The sequence below is a fragment of the Parus major genome, chromosome 2 (assembly GCF_001522545.3).
Source record: "Parus major isolate Abel chromosome 2, Parus_major1.1, whole genome shotgun sequence".
Classification (NCBI taxonomy): Eukaryota; Metazoa; Chordata; class Aves; order Passeriformes; family Paridae; genus Parus; species Parus major.
In genome coordinates, this window is record NC_031769.1 from 62,267,752 (window position 1) to 62,289,763 (window position 22,012).

Here is a 22,012-nt window from a genome sequence, read left to right on the forward strand (position 1 = left end):
TTCCCACAAACAAGTGGCAGTAAATGAGGAAGAAGTATGTCTGCACTTGAGTGGTTTAAAAAAAAAATAAAATAAAAAAGGAAAATTTTCCCATGGATATAAGCATTTCAAGCTTCTACATCAAGTAATTTGAATTTAGGATACTTTTAAGTTCTTTCTTCCTCCTCAAACTGTTCCCTTCATCACTAATATGCACCACCTGCATTTTTAGAGGATGGAAACCCAGGATTAGATCTGACAGCATGCATTTGCTAAAATAACACATTCATATATTTTACTTGTTATATTAGCTAAGATTTAGCTAGCAATGATTTATTCCAGAACATTGCACTTGGCATTTGCTAGACACACTGAATACTGCCAAGGTTAGCTACATGGGAGCTTTCCCTGACTCCAACCTTCCTTGCAGGAGAATATTATTAAGATGAGGAATCCATACTTTGTATTGGGCATATGATGAATACAACACAATCAGCAAATAAGATGCTCTTCTGAGATTACTTCATTATCCCTCCAGTAAAATAAAGAAGCCCTAGAAAATACATAATGTGAAAAAGAAAAAGATAATTCTAGATTTTCACAGAATTTTTCAGCTTACCGTAACAAAACTTCAGTTACAGGAAAGTCAGTGAGCTGGTCAGTAGCAGAGTATGAATTCCTGAGCCATGAAATGGGAGGAGATAAAGGCTTTTCAAGCCCAGCGATGCCAGTTTCTAAAGCTCAGACTTTCACCTTTATATAATGAAGCTGGAAGAACAGGTTCCAGCTACTGCACTCAGTAAGAGGAGAACATCCAAAGAGATGTGGTATAAATAAACATGGAGTGAAGAAATTTGTCCTTGTATTGTGGTGTAGCCATGCACTGCTGCACAGGATGGTTCCATGCACCCCCAAGTATGTGACTTTGGAGGAATGTAGGTTTATATACCTGGTATCTGTCAGTTACTCTGAATAGAGCATATTATCATTTAGTTTTGTTCTGGTTTTCAATGATGAAATTCCCTTCATTCTTCAGAGTGGGTTTTGTCTGGTGTAATCTGGTATTGTTCACAGACAGTGACATTTCTGCATGACAGTGGGGTTACACAAAGGCTCTGTGTCCTTCCTGACTCAGCGAGGAATATGTTGGTAGGGCTGGAATGAGTCGGCCTGTTTGGAACTCCTCAGGGACCACAGAATTACACAAAGAATGTCTGTAGTGACTCAGAGATGTTGTGCTTGCAGAGGCAGTTGGGACTAACCTTTCTTTGGTGAATGCCTGGTGATGTGTTTAAGGTACAGCAGGGATTAGGGAAAATAATTTTAGGTTAACAAGGGATGATCTGGAAAGTTCAGTAACAAACACTGGCAGTTTACAACCTTAGCAGGAAAGATATTTTTCCCCAACCAGTTATGTTACGTAAAAGAGAGAGAACGTATATATAATTCAAAAAGGTATTAGAAAGCTAGGATTTCAAACCACTGGGCTTTTTAAAAAATGTTCTTGCTTCCCTATTCTCTTCTCTTTTACATATCCCAGATCTGTCATATCTGTAAAAAAGGAAACAAGCATAAAAAATTCCTATCCTTTGGGAAAAAAATTGAGTTAGAGTAATGTAATATTCTCTAGCTAGCCGTCAACAGCCATAACAACTGCTTAGCTGTAATAGCTTCCTGATCCACTTCTCGGGGAACTCACTCTTGAGCTGACATACTCTAGTGAGTACCTGTGCTCAGGGCCTCTAGAACCTGGTTTTAAAGTGGTAGAGAACTTTAGCTCGGTTGCATTTTGACCGGCCTACGAATTACATGTAATGTGACCCCCATGAACTGGATGCAGTGATTATTACAAGGCCTAATGGTCTCTGTAGAATTGTATTTTCTTTACTATGCGTCTCCATTGAAGATCAAGAGGTTTTTTAAAAAGAATATTCCTGGGGAGCTCTCAATCCCATGGTGATATGAACAAGACTAGGTACACACCTCCAAGTTACAGCTCAAAGAGGCCTGCAAGTCATCTAAGTTATTACTGCACTCAGCTCATATTTTCAAATTTGTATCCTAAACTATAAAGGCTAGGAACAACCCTTAAAATTTTTTTTCTTGTTGCTCGTTCCATGGCAGAGGATCCACGAACATGGAAAATACATCTGTTGGGTTTGCAGGATCTATCTTGCCAGAGGCTAACTTACATTTCCTAGGTATCCAAGCTGGTCTAGTAGAAGACATCAGAACCAAAAAGCTTCCACCAGAAAATAAATGATAGGGGTAAAGAAGGTGGCCTATTTTAGCACAATACCAAAGCAGAGGGATAAGAACAGAGCCAGTAGGGAAGGACAGAGTTAACCAAACCCATCTAGGACTGTCAGAAGAGAATCACGTGCTGCTCTGGATTAGCAGAAAGTCTCACTAGGTAGAAGGCTAAGGAAAGTTGGGTCAGAACAAATGTGGTCAATTAGGTAATAGAAAATGGCTCCTTGGCCTGAGTGTGGACAGGAAGAAACTTTAACTGAAAATGCCTTCTTTGGTTAGACAGACTAACTGGTGTTTAGAAACCAAGCTAAGGAAGCACTTTGGTCTCAGCTTAACACTGTCCCTGTGGGTAGCCCCATTTGTTTATTTTGCCTTGAACCTTCCAACATCCCCTTTGCACAAATCATCTGGTCTACAAACTCTTGGGCACTGTCCTCTCTTCAACCACAGCTTTCCGTCTCCTTCACAAAGCTCCAGGCCTATTATATTTCAACCTGCTTGTCATAAAACCTAACAAGCTCTTTCAATAGCTTCCTAACACTTGAGAGTTACTGAGCTTTTAATGCTTCCTCAGCCTTACTTAAAAGAGGCTGGTATTGGAAAACCTAATATATTCAATGTGACAGGGCTGGGTGTACAAATATACTTGTCTGGTTTCTATTGACATTTAAAAACAATGTTAGTGACAAAAATGTAATTATTCCTAAATTATGGAAGCAAGGAGCCAGGCATAATGAATGAACTTTTTTTGAACCTCTATTCATTTCACTTCAGATTTTGGCAGAGGGTTCTGCTGGTTTCTATTTTATCCTAACCAGTTTATCCATGTTCCAGACTTTATATGTTCTGTGGCTGTAAAGCTTTCCTGTGGAATTCGCCCATTGCCACAGAACTGCGCTGGAGAAATCCAGCTCAGCGCTGAAAAATAAGAGAATTTTCTTGCGCTCACATATACAGATAAAATCGAGAACATGCTCCAAAGCATATGCTGACATAGCTCACTCTCCATCGCATTTCAGGCTGCCTCAAACTGCAGTTCTGAGAGGTGTGAACTACCTCATCTATTTCAACTGGGGCTGGAAGGATTTCCCTCTTCCAGTCTTTAGAGTCTGATTTGCACTGTGTCACGGAAATTCATCATTTTTGCTACAGAATTCTGTTTTACTGCAGTCTAATGCTTTGTTTCCTTTCTCTTGACTTTGCTAAAATCCACCTACACAACTGCCTCTTCCTTTCTAATTGCAGTGGGCACAAATTGAAATACAGGGAACTCTACTTACATGCCCTTTTAAGATAAAACATTTACTGCAGGTATGGTTGGACATTGGCACAGGTTGTCCAGAGAGGGTGTGGAGTCTCCATTGTTGAAGATACACAGAACATGACTGGACAAGGTACCTGGGCAGAGAGTTGTTCACTGGGTCTGGACTATTTTCAGCGGTCTCTTTTCACCTCAGCTGTTTTGCAACTGGGTCAATTTCCCCATGGAGGAATATGTTTGCTGTATTTTAACATTTGTTCAGCCTGCACTGTTCCACAGTCCTCTCCAGCAACCACCCAGGGACCGAATGAGCTTATACAGGTCAAGTCCACAGGTGTCAGCTTACCAACCCATACACTGTCCGACTGCAGCTAGAAAATCATACATCAGCAAAGCCCTAGAAAAAAGTTTCCTAACCAAATGGAAGGGTGCTAAGAATGTCCTGGGTAGGAAGCAGAGAGCTGCCTTGATGAATACCTGCCATCTCTCCAGCTGAATGAATTCACAGAGAGGAAAAGAACACTAAAGGAACAAAGATAAGTTTTGGTGCAGAAAGATTAGAGGACACTCATAGATGTAGAAGAGGTGATGTTTTGGCAAGAAACCTATGAGTCAATGAGTTGTGCAAATACCACGACTTCCACAAAGAGCTGTGTTTACTGGATTAATTTCTGGTTCTTCCTACCTGCCAGTACAGCAAAGCAACACTGAGACTTGTATAAAACAACAGAAGGCACTTCATTACCCACTTTCAGCTGCACAGTGGTCACTCTCAATCCATTTATTCCACCACTGTTACATTTTGTCTTAAACTGAGGTGGGATTTTGCTTGGACAGATTTAGCCATCTCAAATTTAAGTATTTAGTATCAGCTACTCATTCAGGCTCCCCTTAGAACACATCAAAACTAGTGGATGTGTCAGAAAACCAAGATTTCACTTCCCAGAGTTTTTGAAACGGGTTTAAAAGAAACAGAGGTTCAGAGAAGGTTGTCGTACATCTAGGTTTCAGTGGACAACAACTTTTAGGTACCAAAAATTGGTTCATGAGCTTCCTAAGATGAGCACTCACCTTGTCATTGTCACAACACTAGAAACAAACAAACAAACAAAGCATTCCAAGTTTAGTTAACCACCACAAGAAATATTTTGAAACCACCCCACAACACTGGTCATCTGAAGTGGAGCAATGCAAACTGAAAAGCCTATTAGCAACTAAATATTTTAGTCCATCTACAAGAAGCCCAAAAAATTGGTCTTGTATCTCCTTTTGGCTGCAGCTGGTAAAATGAGAGTAGAGGCTGGTCACTACATTCTTTGTCATTGTCTAAGAAGCAGCAGGTAGGGATCAGAAAGCGCTTTAGAGTCACCATCAGGAGTTTCACAATGGACCAAAGAAAATTCAATATATACTTCATTAACAAGTGGAAATGAACTGGGGGTGGGAGTGGTGAAAATCAATCTTCAAAACCATTAAGAAATGAAAGCTACCTGTGAGATACCGTGACAGCAAAAGTTCCAAAATTGAATGAAGCATGAAAATTGCTTGGAAGAGTAGGACACAGGTGGGAGTCAGAAATCTTTTTGCCTAATTTTGTCTCTGATGCACTGAAATGACTTTGGCAGATCTTTTATACCCTTTGTGCCTCTGTATCCACATCTGTAATTTAGATCACAGCTAACCTGGTAACATTTACTTCACAAGGACATAGAAAGGCTTGAAAGTTGAGATCCATGATGTGGCTTAGGAAACACAATTATTAAAAACATGAGCTCTTGGGAGATGGTCAATAACAGTGCTGAACAGTATTATAAAATCAGAAAGGGCAGACTCAGGCAGGGGCCCAAACAGCTGGAACTGAAGAAGTGTGTCCCCAGCTTAATTGCTCCATGGAGACTGGGACCTCTGTTCACTTCCAGAAGCACACACACCGGCTGCCGGCCATACTGTGTTATTAATCGATGCCTAAGCACAAACCAACAACAACAAAACCAAACTGCCCAGATCTCACACAGCTGTGATTTCTTTCACCTACACCACAAAGGTACAATAATATCTGTCTTTGGTGGGAACAAGTGTCCTGAAATAACTAATCCACAGTGTAATGAACTGCATGAGTAGCAAACCACAAACCACCCACCGACACTCAGATGACAGCAGAGGTTCACAGGTTCAGCCTTTCAGGATGTAGCCTCATTGAGAGATGACACACCCTGAGCAAGCCACTCACTGAAGATGATACAAGGAAATGCTACAGGATTAATTTACATTCCTACCCCTCTTCAAACATCATCTGGATACAAAAAAATAATGTGAAAAACAAGGTAATTTAGTTGCCATAATGAAACACTGCAATATGAGCTGATAGGCAATAGTGTCCTTAAACTAGATGAGAAGACTCATTTCCTTAAAGACTCAGTTCAAGTGCAAAGCTGTCAGCAGCATTAGTGTTAACTAATGACAGCAGGAATTTCATCCCATTTACAACAGGCTGTTTTCACTATCTGTGAAAAGCTGATGTAGTTAAGCCATGGGAAACAGAAGAAAGTTACTGGAATTAGCGAGGGTGCATATGTTTCTGGGTTTCTAGGAAGGCTGAAGTATGAGAATTTCACAAATGTGTGGAAACTTTTGATAGCATTCCAGTTGAAACAAACTTGCAACAAACCCTGCGGAGAGGTTCATTCAACAGGATGAGCTAAGCAAGAAAACAGTCAGCTCTGGCTAGTTGCACGGATATTAGCAGCAGCTGTGAACTCAGTAAACAGCCCTGTTTTCTGGTTGTCAAAGAGCTGCTAAAGCAGATGTGAAATGCATCAAAAATAGGTCACAAACAGAAAACATGCAAGGGAATGCATCAATATGAGAGTGATCTGAAAATAAGCAATGCTGGAAAAGCTTGGTGGTGTTTATAACCCTGAAGTGTACCCAGCTCAGAGCAGCACCCAACAATAGGCTGCTTCACGGGGTTCTTATGATAGGACCTTCCAGAGATGGCACTGTCTGTGTGAGTAAGGGTGCGGTGCTCTCAGCAGCTGAAGTGTCAGATGGAAGAAAAGGCACTGAATTGCACTCTGCTTTCCTTTGAATTAGCTTTTCTGAGAGAGACTTTCATTTCTGTCTTCTCCTCACCCCCAATCCCAAACTCTATAATTAACTCAGGCTGAGGTATCATAATGAGCCAAGCATGGAATTTGCCACTACAAACAGATTACAAACTCACTTTGTCCGATAGGCAGCCCTCACGCAATAGTCATTCCTTCAGGGACCGGAATCATCGCCAGCGTGGTAATTACATTCTCCCTTTTTTTCCTTTCCCTTTTTAAACGCCCATAGGACCCATTCCTTGTAATTCCCTCATATGGAGATCCACTCAGATGTACTTCTAGGACTCTTGCAGTACTTAAAACACTAAAGTTCCTTTACTACCAGCTATATAAAGGAACAAGATTTAACTCTAAAGGGACAGGTTAAGAAAGATAATGTACTTGGGCTTTAACAAGACTGAACAAGGCACCTACGTGTCCCATCATTCCCCCAGTGAACCTCTGTGGCCTTCACAGTGCAGGTGTGGGATGGTCTTTGGCCAAGTGCCTTCAACAAGCTGAGTCCAAGCACTGTAGCCTGAAGCAGGCTCAAATACTTCCCACAGTCTGCAGGTGAGGACAGACACTCTCCTTTATCTGATTGCTTTTACTTCCACTACCATGGCAGGTTTTACCCCTCCAAAACCTAAATACATTGCATCATAAGCATTAATACAGTAAGACTAATCAGTCAAAAAACAAAATAAACAAACGAAACAAGGCTGTTGATATATTCCATACATGGTAAGGTCAATTCTTGTGTTTAACTGGGAACACGGGTCTTAGGTAAGTCTTCAGCAACTAAATCCCTTAAGTAGAAATGGCTCTGAAACAGTGTTTAACACAGAAACACTGTAGAGACTTCATGCTATTAATGTTATAGACCAGCAACCAAGCTTCCAGAACTTGTCTTCACTCCTTCAGAGGAAGGGAGGAGGAAAAAAAAAAAACCCACTCATATCCTACTTAAAAGAAACCCTTTGTGGCTCGCATTCAGTTGGAAGCCTTTGCTGAAACAAATGCTCGTTTTAGCATGGATTTCTTACGGACCAGAATCTAGGGTGAAATGTGGTAATTGACAACGAGGTTAAAACTGGCAAGATAAACATAACAGTCATTGTTACCAGCAGTTATGTGACAGTGCTCAAAGGTCTCTTTTTTTTTTCTTTTTTCTTAAAGCTATTCAGCTTTTATTATTATCATTCCTCTAAGCAATAACTCAAAAGTAGTCGTACTTCCTAAAGGTAGTGGTGTGAATCCTGGAGGCTGAAGCATGCTGCTGCACTCCGCTCTTTTGAAGAATGGTTTTCTAGAAAAGGAGCCTGCAGAGGGAGAACAGAAAGCTGTTACTTTCCTACAAGGACATAAAAGGATTGTTTCATTCTTTCAGAAGAAATTGGGCTATGTATTTGTACTCAGCTCTTGGCCAGCTTGTTCCCTCCCCTCCTCATGGGGCAGCACGTTATACACACTTGGCCGCTGCTCTCCGAGCGCCGTGAGCGCTTTCATTCCAGCGGCAACGCGAGTTTGTGAAGCAGCTTGGGTGGGTAGGGACAGCAGCAGATTTAAACTTTTGCTGACAAACCACTTAAGAACATACTTTCTGTCCCTACAGGTTGCAGTTCATGGGTAAGCTCTCATTTCCAAAAACAGAACAAAATGCATTTTTACCAAGTAAATATCATGCAGACAAATCAGATGGTAACTATTTCAGAAAACTTGGCATAAGTTCCGTTTACGCAATGCTTTCCAAATGTTCCATATTTGCAGAATAAAGATAAAAACTCTGATCTTCGTAGTCTGAACTTGTCTACAGAGTTTACTTTTCCTTTTTGGCCTAAACAAAACTTTTCTGTATATGACTTCTGATTTAATACAGCAAACCTAAATAAATCCCAATGAAAGAACTGTCAGCTGACAAGGTTTGGTTCAGAATTTGGGGCTTCTAACACTTGAACTCTATTCTCTCAAGTTGCTTTGAGATGCACTTGGGCTGGACTGAAAACAAATCCCATAAACCTCTTCCTTGAATTTTTATTGACTTAGTGACAGAGAAATCCTTCCTCAAAGACAACTCATAAACTGTTTGTCATCAAATCCTGTTGCAGCCAGGCACTGAGTTACCTTTTGTGCTAAACATTGATAGAATGTTTGAAGCAGTGCTTACCCCCAAGATTCCACTAGCTGCAGCATGTTTTGAAAATCTGAAATGGCTTACTTCAACTTGCCTGCAATGATCTGTGTTTGTCTAGTAGGAAGCATAAGGAAGCAAATGATTAATTACACTCTTCCCAGTAATTTAGAAGTGTTGATGAATGCCAGGAAACATTGTAATGAGTACTGAAAAAACCCCAAAGGCAATACATTGGAAGCCTTATTGCTGCTTTCAATAGACACAAAATAATTAAGTCTGCTAATTAGGCATCACCTTTTAAAAAATAAGTAACAATAGGTACATTTCATGCTGTCCATATTTTTCTGCAAAAATCACAAGCTAAGCACATACAACTGTAGCCAACAATTGTTCATCATCACAACCCAGCAGCTTAATCTCAAAATTAGCAATGTACATAGACATACACAGTCAGATAATATCTCTTCAGTAGACACCTTTAAGTCTGTCATTCACTAGGCAGATCTGTGCTTCAAGTGCATTCTATGGCAAAACAAGCAGAAAGTATTTCTGTGTTTCACTGTCATCTCACACCAGAAGATCATGTAAGGTACTTTATTCTGTTATTGGGTTCACGTAATCTTTTGCACAGATCAGAGGGGAAAGTTGCACATTTGGGAAAATAAACATACTACGCAGTTCACCCAACTATTTGGAAAGTGTTTTAAGCTGTTAATTAAGTACACCAAGAATCTGTACAGGATTGGTAACGTTGAGGGTTATCTCTGAAACAGCTCAAAGAGATTTTGTTGCTCTATTCACACTGTATTAATTTCAGCACTATATTTTATAGAATTAGGTAGCTTAATAACTGTCCAAGGTCTCATATCTTTACTTAATCACATAATTTTTTACTGTGAGGTGGAAAGGCACTGGCACAGGTTGCCCAGAGAAGCTGTGGATGCCCCATCCCTGGCAGTGTTCAAGGCCAGGCTGGATGAAGCTTTGAGCAGCCTGGTCCAGTGAGAGATGTCCCTGTCCATGGCAGCAGGGCTGTAACAAGATGATCTTTAAGGTCCCCTTCCAACACAAACCATTCTATGACCCAATGTGGTTTGCAGATTTCCATGAATTTGAACAAACTGAGTTTCAGAGTTCATGCTTCAGAGCTAACAGGAAAACTGGAAAGTTGGAGCCTCATAAACCATCCCCCACATATACACGTTTTTATTTTTCTTACCCCTCTTGATTACTTTGATGTTGTGGTTGAGGAACACATTCAGGTAAAAAGCGAGCCTGACATTATCAGGAAACAATTCCTTTTGGGAACTATCCAGCATCCATTCCTTTTTGTTCTTTCATTCCCACTCTTCCCCTGGACAGCACTGTCGCTCTAAAGCAGAACTTTTAAGGGGCAAATCTGAGCCTTTTTCCTTAAGTAAAAAATAACCAAACCAACCAGCTGCAGTGTCAGAATAAAATCCAAGGATAGTAACAAGCCATTTTCCCTTTGCAGCAGCTATGCTTGCTAAAATAAGATACTGAAACCCAAAGTAAAGCACAAGGTATAAGCAGTGAGAGAATATAACAGGCAGATGTGTCACTACTCCGAATGTCTATAAAGACAAGAGATTTTTTTTTTTTTACACTGCAGAGGAAGAAGATCAAGCGTGGTGCCTGCTGGGTTACACAGCAATATGCCACACAAAAAAAAAAATAATTCATCTGAACATCTGCAAGACTACAAATATATCAAGGCAGGGCTTGGCATGTAGCAAAAGGACATGCTAAATAAAATTCCCAGAAAGATGAATGGAGACACTTCCGGCCCACTTTAGGGCAAGTGCCTTAACTCTGTACATGAATCACCAGCCGTCCAAAGAGCATCCTGGACACTGAGCACAGAGCAATCAGAGATGCTGCTGGTGCCCTCCAGGGCAGAACAAGCCCAGGGTCCATGGCAGAGGGATGGTAGAGGTGGCCAAAGCAGCACAAAATATCAGCAGGGGACCCAGAGAGAAAGCACAGCTACAGGCTGTGTGCATGTTCCTGTGTGAGCCCTTTCATGCACGTGGAGGCAACATGAGGCTGATGGTGAGCATTGCTTTGTGCTGCACCTGCTGCAGAGCTCTCACAGCCACTGAACTGGGGGGAGGATTCCCATTATACACTCAGGGGACAGACCAGAGAGCACGTTTTTAAGTGCCCCCGGGAAACATTTAACCCAGCCTGGGAAGCTGAAGAGGCAGATGAGAATTGTCTTCCCATCCCCTCCAGCTTCAGCAACAGTCGAGTGCTAATGTCCTTCTCTACTGTACATCCTTAAGAGTTCCCCAGGGAACAAGGGGCTCTGCCTGAGCTGCAGCCCAGCTAGGCAAACAAGATCCATCCTCCCACAGAGAACAAGTATGCAGGGCAGCCAAGAGCAGGAAGAACCAACAAGTGACAGATTACTTGTAGCTGTCGGCCTCCCCTTCTCATCACTTAGAGATTTACACAGACTGCTTGTTCTGTCCCAAAAGAGCAGAAGTCACTTGTCAGAGCACCCTAAAGTCCAGTTACAACCCAGTGAACAGCCTTGCCACTACCCCTGTGCAAGACAAGGTTGACCTTCAAGGCAGACATGCCAGCTTGACATCCACTGACCCCGAGTGGGGGAATTTAGCTCTCCTCACAACACATGGATGTTTCTCCCTTGTGAGAGACACAGTCAATGGAATCAACTGAAGGATCTCTAAGCGGCATTCTGAATCCTCAGTCTGGACAGTGGGGGAACAACCAGGAGCAACCCAGTGGGACCCAAGGCTCACACTGCTTTCATGCAAAGTGAATTCCAAAGAAGCATATCAAAGTTACATGGTGTTATAACCCTCACTATGCGAAATCTTACTGAAACTTTTATTAATGCAAAAAAAAAAAAAAAAATCTAGAATTTCATTTTTAACATCCTAGAGACTAACTGAACAGACAGCCTTATCCACGGCCTAAGAAATGCTTCATGGCACATGGAGGACAGAGATTCACTTTAATTTTATTAGATAGTTACTTGAAATTAGTGATTGAGGAAGACGCTTTATCTAGGGATAAAAGCTCAGCTGTTTTTTTTTTTCCTCCAATGCAAAACACTGCTGTAAGGATTCCAGCCTGGAAAAAAACCCCTACCCTACAATAAATGTAGAAATGCTCACAAAGATTTCATAACTGCTGCAGGCACTTTAGATGCGATCACTACGTTGTGTCGTCAACTACATGATACTTGCATTGGCAAACCGTGGAACATGTGATTAAATGAGAGGGAATATAGAGAGGGCCAGAAAGGCTGAAAGGGTTGGGAAAACATTAATGAAGAGGAAACGTTAAAATACTTGTATAGTCAAAGAAGAAATGAGAGACAGTAATAGGTTTCCAAAGTGTAAAAAGTTGGGCTTTTAGACACTAAAAGATTACACGTGACCCTTTGTACACCTATGACCACGATCACAATTTTCAGTAGAGAGAATTAAGTATTACAAAAAGAGCCTTTCCAGCTCTAGGTATAATTACACAGTAGAACCCAGGGGATCGTGGTATCGTCCTCGTTGGAGGGGCTTAAGTTAGAAACTCATCTGTCAGGCGAGTTTAAGTGCGGATCCTGCCGAAAAGCTGGTGCCGTACAGGTTAACCTCCTGAGGGGCACTGCGGGCTCGCCTTTCAGCCGCGCTTCGCGTCTCGCAGGCGTCAGGGAGCAATTCCCTCCCGGCCCCTCACTGCCCCCATCCCGCCCTGCCGCCTCTCGGGCTCCCGCCCGTCGGGAACCGGCCCGTTCCACCCCCCTCACCGCTCCTTGTCCCCAGCGCCCCCGGCCCGAGCCCCGCCAGCAGCGGGGCGCTGCTCTCCGCTACCGTGCCGAGAGCTTGCGGAAAGGGTTAAAATAGCTTTTAAAACTACAAAAAATAGGGGGTGGGAAGTTAACCGTCATCTAGAATTACTGGCAGGACAGTGCACTGGACGTGCCCGCTGCTGTGCCGGGAGCCCGCAGAGCCCCCGAGCCCCGCGGAGCCTCCGGAGCCCGTCAGAGCCGCGGCCTGCGGCGCGCGGGGCAGCTCTGAGTGGGCGGCGGCACCTGCGCGCCCCCTGGCGGCCGCGTCCGGCAGCGGCAGGATCGCGAGCGAGACCCGCGGCGCGGAAGGACACGCGAGCGGCCGCGAGACCGGAGCGCCACAAGCTGCGCGCACCTGAGCGAGACGTAGCACGCGACAGGGCACGAGACCCGCCGCGGGACTAGGGCGCGAGCTTCGACCACGCGACAAGGCATGCGCACTTGCGCGAGACCCAGGCACGCGACAGGGCACGCGCGCTTGAATAGGAAATAACACGCGACAGGGCACGGGCACCTGCGCGAGAAACGGCTCGTGCACCTGCGCGAGACGCGGGCACGTGACAGAGCACGTGCAGCTGCGCGAGACATAGCACGCGAGAGTCGTCCGCGCGACAGCGCACGCGACAAAGCGCGGGATCCGGGCTCGCGACAAGGCACGAGACCTGGGCACGCGCACCTGCGCGAGACGCCGGCACGCGACAAGGCACGTGCAGCTGCGCGAGGTGTAGCGCGTGACAGAGTGCGAGGCACGGGCGCGAGACGCTGGCACGCGACAAGGCGCACTCACTGGCGCGAGACACGCCGCGCGATGGGGCACGCGCACTGGCGCGAGACCCAGACACGCAACAGAGCGCGGGAGAGCGGCCGCGCGCTGCTGCTGGCACAAGCGCAGTGGCCTCGGTGGCACCGGACAGCGCCCAACGGCCCCAGCGCGGGACCCGCCCCGCAACAGGGCGCGAGCGGGGCCGGAGCGGCTGAGGCGGGGCAGCCGCGGGGACTCCCAGCATAAACCAGCCCCCGCCGCCGGTAGCGGCACTGAGCCGGCGCGGCCCAAGGGCAAGCCCTGGCCAGGAGGAAGAGGAGGCCAAAGAGCAAACGATCCCACCAACCCCACCCCAAAACCACGGCGGAGGCAAACGGGAAAGGGAAAACAGCCGACCTTAGAGCCAGCTCTGTGCTGAGTCCGAGCCCCAGCGAGGGCGAACGGGGTGGTCAGAAGGGAAGCGAAGCAGAAAGGCCTGCGAGGGCAGAAGAGCAGCAGACAAGAAGAAGCGTAGGAACGCAGAGGCAAACCTGAGATGGCTTCAACTCACACTCAGGGGGCATTCATTCGCTTTTTTAGGCGGCGGCTGTAGGCCCCAGCGGGATTTGCGGTGTCCTGAGCTTCTGCTGCCGCTCATGACAGTAAGACACAACCCCCGCACACCCACCCATCCTTTCCCATTGGGAACCAACAGCCCAGTTCCTCCTCCCCACTCCCAGACTCACGGAAGCGTGATTTTCAAACCATAGCCTGCTGCTGTAAACCTTTAATTTAAAAAACTAAAATATTACAAGGTGTTACTACAGTCTGTTGGGACCTGTTGCTGTAAAGTGGTTTTGACAATATCAAAACACAAGAAAAGCTCATGTAGCAAAGTCAAAACTACATAGTCAAAAATGAACATTTTAATCTGAAGCTTCAACTCTATTTTTAATTTATATCTTACGATAATTGAAATTCAGCTTGGGCTCATTTCTCATTTTCATTTAAAAGTTACAGACACTTGAAAGCCGTCAGGTGCTTGCTTCTGCTCTAGAAACATTCCCACACTTGCCTGTGCTTTCTCCTCAGCAAAAATTAGCACCGTTTGCCTTCTTCATTGAAGCCCTCCATGCTGGAGTTGTGGGAGGGGGAAGGTTTCAGCAAGTCGGTGTTTCCCCCACATACACCCCACCCCAAGGTCACAGCTTACAGGGTCAGTGATGTTACAGCTCCTTGTTTTCCATTAAGGATTCCCATGGGGCTGGAGGTGTGGGCCTACCAGTACCATTTTAACATCATAATCATCATATCTGTGAGCGAGTACAGCTTCCCTGCAGTTTAATTTACTGTTTAAACAAGTACAAACCTCACAGAGCATCAGCCCTCCAATTACTCTAGAGGTGGTTCAGAGGCACCAACTTCCTAAAAGAGATTGAAGGACAGCAGAAAAAAGCAATGCGAAAGGTTCTACTGATTTCTAAATCCCAGCCACAGGAAGTCAACTGAAGAAATAGTGACCTGTTACTAGGCCTACATGGAGAGAAAGGAACATTCCCCCCTCAAAAAAACCCCCAGACAACCTAAACACCAAACTCAAGTCTGACAGTGGGATCCTACAGATTTACTAACCAAAGTCCCACCAATGTCAGTGTGACAGAGAAAAGGCAGAGCTTTCTTGGCATCAAGTGCCCTAGAGCATTCCTGAAGTGTTCCATAAATGAGAAAATGGGTGTCAACTTCTTACAGCTTAGAGACCTCAGCATTTTTAAGAGTTGCTGATTCCTGCAGAGTAGAAGTCCCGTTACAAGAGTCTCTTATTTACATTAAGCATCTCCATCAGAAATCATCCCAGGTCTCCAGAAGTCCATGGATCACCAGTTAAGTACTTTTCTCAGACACAAGTATATGCTTCATAGCCTACAAAACCTAGCACAACCGGGCAGTCAGCCAGAGTCTGTCTTCAGACTTTTTTTTGACTGGCATGACTTAACAGCATCCCTTTTATTTATTTATATGAGGTACTCTTATGACAGAATGGGGAAGATATACACAGAGATGTTAAGTATCTGTTCAGCTCTTCCCCATCATCTGTACCATGCTGGCACAGCGCCTTGCAGAAAGCACTGGAGCCTGTTTGCATCCCTGGCTAGGAGTGGATTGCCAGTCAGGATAGAACGCACTGCCAGTGCATTCCTGTATTCCTCATGGCTGAAGCTCCGGGGTCCTGATCCTGTAAACAGATCCTTGGGATGTCATACTCATATATGAATTGTGCATCAGTATTAATGCCTGTGTGCCTGAATATGAAATGCAGACAGATGTATGTAGTACTTACACAAGTACCTTCCCCCTGAGGAGAGGTATAAACAGGTCGGTGACTGAAACAATTTAAAAGTTCATATATGTCTCTGAGGCCGCTCACTCAAAGATCACGCTCTGAGAAGCAAGTGCACAGACTGGAGTGCACACATCATTCCAACCAGAGTCCACTCTGTGCTTGTGCTCACTCCAGTGCCCTGCAGAATTCTTCATTTTCCTCCTTCACAAGTACCTATTAAAACTATTTCCAAACTCTCATATGACAAGAGACTGTGAGAGAAGGAAGGGACAGACAAAGCAGGTTCTGTGTTCTTCACAATACAGAACAGCAGCTGGTGGATTTTTTTTTTCCCCCCACCCAGATAGAATAATTGCTGTGATGGAATTAAAATGTGACTTCCTACATGTGAAGCAAGCAAGCATGAGTTGGGAAGAGAGCACTGCACAAGGATGAGAGCAGTAGAATGATGTACAAGATCATGGGAAATCCTTCTTGAACAAAAGGAGAGAAAAGCAGCCAGAGGTGTGTGAACTCTGGAAGAAGCAAGTGGAAAAGCCAGTTTCCCACTCTCTGCCATAACACCTCATAGTAGGGAGACTAAAGCAACCAAGAAAAAAAAAAAAAAGCAGCTATTTAGCACGATGTGAAATTATGCTGTGCTCATTTTTCTCTTTAACTTTGTTTTCACTGTTGTAATTAGCAGTTCATTGTATGCTCTGCTAGAATCACAGTGTTTCATTTTCAGCACAAAGAGTGACTCAGGCAAGCAGCACCTCTGAATGCAGAGTGCCACAGCCAAACTCCCGGCTGCTCAGGGGCACCAGGCCATACTCCCCATCTCAGTGATGGTGTCAAGTGTGCACACACAGATAGGTTTTCCTCTGCTGGCTGTCAGCCAACACCCTCTTCTCCTCCAGCCCTTGAGAAGGAATGACACAGCTCCCAGGCTCTTGTCACCACAGATTCCTCACCTGCCATCTGATTTTAAAGAAGCAAAGAAAAGCTAACTCTGCCTTCTTCTGGGTAAAGAATGTGGTGAGATGCACACACATACACACTTGCACATTAAATACCTTGTTTAAAATCAGATTCTTTGACACAAGAATATTTTTAATGGCATTTTGTGTCAGACACCACCACCATAGATGGCTTCCTCTGTATCCTGGGAAACATTTTGCCCCAGTTTTTAGGCAAGCAGCCTGACCCTGTGCTATTGGTCTGCTCCAAAGCTTCAAGATAGTGATAGAGGAGAAAACCCAAAAAAAACCAACACCTCTAACTCTCCCACACTGATTTTAGTACACATTATGCTAGCTGGTAGACTAGGCTTTTATACCAGGGGAGATTACCCAGGATCTGCAGTAGCACAGACAAGGATATGCATGTGTTCTGCTGCCTATAAATAGGCTCTCCACTTAACAAAAACACAACCCAAACAGCCAGCTGTTAACAACTAGACCACAGAGTCTAGGCAGCAATTGCTGCTTGCTGAATAAATCTGTGCAACCTACTCATGCTTCAATTGGCAAATGATGTACAGATTAATGTTTGATGAGAGGTGATAATATTAACATGATCTCTGAAGAGGCAGGAATGAAACATGCTAAGCATGAAAACAATCTTTGAACTGCTGCTCAGCAGGGCTGTGAGTGGGGCTTTCCAGAAGTGAGCATTTTTAACTCACTGCTTGCCACTGGCAGGTTTGGCAAGAACAGCGAAGACTGGCAAAGAGAGAAAGGCCACCCCCACACCTAAGGGGATTGCCTTTGGCTTAGGACTTACCTTTCTCACAGGTTTCTTCAGTGATTATTTGCCCAGCTCTGTACTAGAGATTCAGCAGATCCCTGGAATAGCTACAGGAGTACTACAAGAATGAATGTACTTAAGACAGGACAAGCCAAACTCTTCTCCTAGCCCTAGATACAGTTGTTGCAGGGCAGACTCGGGTCAGGGAACAAGATTGCAGACAAGTTTGCATTATGCTAAACTCAGCTGAGTCTTGACAGTCGTTTTACAGGAGCCAGCCCTCAAAGCTGTACTGCAGGTACTCTGCAACAAAAGTAGAGTTTGACTGGGTTATGAGACAGCCACTGCTTCTGGAAAACACTTTCTCCTTGGTGCAGACTACTTTCCAGCAGTCCAGAGCCTTAGTGCCTTCCAAGTCTCATGTGTTGACCTGATTAAGGCAGGAAAGAGATTCACAAGGCCAACCTGGTTTGATTTCCTAATTTAAAAAAACTGCCAAACAAAACACCATACCACCAAAACCCAAACTAACCAGCAACAACATAAAAACCAACCTCCTTCCTTCAGTAAAACCTCCAAAGCCTGTCTTAAGGCTGATTTTGATGATCATTTGGTCCAAAAGGCTGAGCAATATGACCCCCACAACTGGGCTGGGGCTCCCTGATATAGAACACATAGTCCTTCTGCCAAGGCTGTACTGTGACAAACTGGTGGCTGACACACACAGACTTCATTTCAGTTCTGTGGCCGAGCTGGAGTTGAAGCTGCTGATACATCTGGCTTGTACTACCTGTGCCAGAAGGTCTGCACCCCTGGCAGGCACGTCTACTTTTAAGTGTTTGAACCAGCCACTCAACAGAGGTTCCCTCATCATATGAATCAGCAGCTTGGACACCAGAATATCCATGTAAATAAAATACAGCATAACTGTAGCAATGTCTTGCTCTTCCTTTATTTATTTATTTTTAAATTAGGGTGATTAACAAGAAAGAAAATCTTTACAGCTTAGTTATTTAAGCCCTGAGATATTTTCCATAAAGTATGCCAATATGGATTTCAGATTCAGGCCAGGCTTAGACTGTAACAACTTCACAGACTTCAGAAGCAAGACTCCACTTTAGGTAAGCAAAGCAGAATTATGCCAAGCATTTGGAGACAGCAGCTATTACAGAAACAAAAAAAAACCAAATCATACAAATCCAGAATGACCCAACAAAAAACTTAAAATTCCTTTAAACAGGCACTGCTTAATTTAACAATGATAAATCCAAACTGCATCCTTTTCCTTCTCCACCTTGCTTTCAGCCAGAGGTTACTGCTCCTGTAATAGGAGTGGAAAAATACTGCTCTTTTATGTAGTCTTCACAGGCAGCTTATGACAAGAATATAAGACTGTATGCAAGAATATAAGGCTATAAAAGATTACAGCAAACCCTGCCAGTTCTTACCTGTCAGAGCTCTTAGAGAAAACTACTAAGGCCACACTTTGAAATTTATTCTAGCACTATTATTTTAAAGGCTGTCATAAAGTTTATGAAGAACAGAGTGCTCAAGTCTTTCACCACCCAGCATGGACACCCTCTAACTAAGGGCAAACTGTTGTAAAGGTTTGCATAAAACGACAAACTGCATTAAAGGCTTGACATTCTTTTCAGAGGAAGCTAAATTTAAGTCAATATATCTTAGAGAAGTCAATATATCTATTTAGGAAAAAAGCACAGGGATAGGGGAGGTGATTGATGGTGGAAGGCCAGAGGGCACTTTTTACTTCTTTCTGGCTGTGAGGCTTTCACCTGGGAACTGGTTTTGGCATCTAAATACATTTTTTCCAGAGTGTGTATCAGATAACAGTCAGTTCTAAAACAGGCCAAGTGAGAAACACTTGAGAAACTGACATTGTATCAATAAGCCGTATGTTCTCCTTTAATGGCCACAATGGGTGTCCCTTGTAAACAACAGGAGAAATTATAATGGATAGTTAAAGGCTGAACATTTACTTAATTTACTCTGAAGAGAAACATTACTGATACCATTACATTGGTCATATGTTAAACTATGTACAGCACTAAAGATGTCAGGACACAGGTAATACAAACCAAATCACAGTCCCAAGTGGTCTGAAATCCATTTGCAATATTCCTCTGCAAGAAAACAAGTTCCAGAGCTCAAAACATGACTGAATGACTTTTTTGATATTTTTCATCTTTATAAAGTGAATATAACTGAAAATCCTTGCTCACAAATGCACAACAAAACATAATTTCCACTCCCACTATGCATTGCTATAAATGCACCAGTACAAATGGCTAAAACATTCCCAGCAAGGCTTTTATAACATTCATAAAGGCTGGATCTTCCCAGGTCTCCAAACTGCATTGAAATCCTTAATTTTCAAATGTTTTTCTGTGTATATTTCAGTTTTGAAAAAAATCCCAGGTAAACCAATTATGCCTTGCTTTTGCAATAACTCTAGCACTTCTAATTAGGAAAATGCAAATCTTGTATGCTCTTGCCAAGTTTAAACAGTTTTACATCCTACATGTCTATTCTGTGATCACTGCTGAAACAATATTCTTTAGTAGCTAACTCACTAAATTCCACATGTTATCTCCCTCAACAACAGCATTTTCTTGGGCATACCAACTTCTTTTTTACAATAATGATGCTAGTGTGGAGAGAAGAAATGCACGAATGCACACTAGGAAAAGCCATAAAAATTCCAACAAACATCAGCCATACAATTTTTCAAAAAAAATGAGCAATTGAAATACAGGAGACAAGATTTCTACTGTGTTTGCATTTTGCTTTTTCCATTTACTGCAGAAACAAACTGTTCTGTTGCAGTCACATGGCTCTTCACCCCTTACACTTGCAAAACCCAAAGCCATTTGCAGAGGGAAATTGGCAGAGCAGCTGTCAACAGAAGAGTAAATGTGATGGTCCTGGTGTCATCACCCAAATAAAATGCTGACCTTGGAACTCCAGCAGCCTGACAAGACTGTGTAAACCAAGCGCAGCCTTTCACTGCAAGGTTTCATGTTAGGATTTAATCTCCAATTGATCACACATGTCAGAAAAGCGGGACTGTTGTTACTGCTGTTATTGTGTTACAGAACACATCTTGTGCATACAGAGAGGGCAGTACCTGGTGAGAATCTGTGAAATCTTCAGGAAAGGGGTTTGAGCAGAAGAAAGAAATGGAAGTCTTTCGCTGCTTCTTTACAGAGGGGACGTTCTCCATCCTGACTACCAGCTACTACATCTCAGTGCCCACTCTTCTGGGCACCTGACAGAAACAGCCCAGGCTTTGCATTGTAATGTGTATTTCTAAAGCTGGAATTTCAAGCATTTACAGATACAGGGCATAGTTTTATGAGCTCTTCTCCAATTAAATAATTTTTGTTGTTTGGTTTGAGACTGCTCCCCAGCACAACCTTGCTGACTTCTTTCTAACAAATATGAAGCTGTGTCTATGCTCCTCTGGTGGTACTAGTTTGTCATCAGTCCTCACTTAGTAAATTAGCAAAGTCATCCATGAAGTGAGCCAGGGAAACAGCATCATCTTGTGCTCTCCTGTGCAATGCTGCAGCACACTACTAAAAATAGCTGCTGCCTTTCACTCCAGAGATGGAAGCTTCCTGAGAACAAGGCATTTCTGTACTCGGGGTACACGCACGATACACAGAACACTGATATATCACCACTTGTCCATATGTAAAGTGAATAGATTTGCAATATTTTCCCAAACAGAAAGCTGTCCCAGCCACACAGCAAGTATGTTTCTAGTAAACACTCTTCAGCCTCCACCCCCCAGGCTTGAGCAGTTGCATTTTAACTCATGTTTTTTTAATTTTATTTCCACAACTGCCAAAGCAGTTCCATGTTTCTGCTAATCTTTTTTGAAATATAAGAAAGTGAAAAATGTTTCAGGAGAAATTTTGGAACATCTTCAGATTATTTTTTTTTAAAAAAACATATTTTGTTTAAGTAGAAGCAAACAACAAGTTTTTGATCTCAGCTCTCACATAAAAATCTGGACCATTCCACATTTAGATGAAAAAATGAATCAATCTATTTCTGAACAAAACTGGCTCTGGGCAAGGATAGGCAAAGCATGTAAGCTGCTCACTCAGAAGAGGGCAGAAACTGGAGGGATGTTCCCTCGGCAAAGGACACACTCGATCAAGGGATAGAAGAAGTGATCACAAAGGGTTCAGATATGGATACAGGACTATGAACCAGTTAAAGATGAAAGAGCCTGGGAGTCTGAAGGAATTTGCTATTGAGCAGAGGAACAAAGCTGTGGCCACAGCTTTCCTTGGAAGCGCTGACAATTTTGCATTAAACATCTGCTAAAATGGTATTTGACCACTGTGCCAAAAGGACATCTCTGATGTGTGCCTCCCAGTAAGGACAGACTGCATTTGGCAAAGCAAAACTCTCTGCCCCATGCTTCTACAAGACCCAGGAGATGAGAAGTGCTGGCTCCAGCTCACTACACAGCCAGTCTCCCAGCAGCACAGAAATGCCACCAGGAACAAGTAGCTCCTTACCTCACCACTTCTGCCTGCCAAGAAAGCGTGAGAGCCCAGTGCTTTGCCTGTTCAAATTCAGGAAAAAGGTGTTTGAAGAGCTTTGCTCAGCACAGCC

The 22,012-nt window shown here is 43.6% G+C and overlaps 1 protein-coding gene across 33 annotated transcripts in view; it reads right to left on the reverse strand.

Moving 5' to 3' along the window:
• Window positions 1-22,012, reverse strand: part of ATXN1 (ataxin 1) — a 383,486-nt gene that overhangs the window by 315,473 nt on the left and 46,001 nt on the right. For 27 of the 33 annotated variants that reach the window (XR_004495922.1, XR_004495923.1, XM_033512068.1 and 24 more), the window contains one exon: window positions 7,815-7,901. The exons of 5 other annotated variants lie outside the window; for them this stretch is intronic. The gene's annotated coding sequence lies outside the window, so the exon portion shown is untranslated. Of the gene's footprint in view, window positions 1-7,814; window positions 7,902-8,746; window positions 9,609-22,012 lie in introns of those variants that run through there. One more of the 33 variants, XM_019005370.2, reaches the window with a different exon arrangement.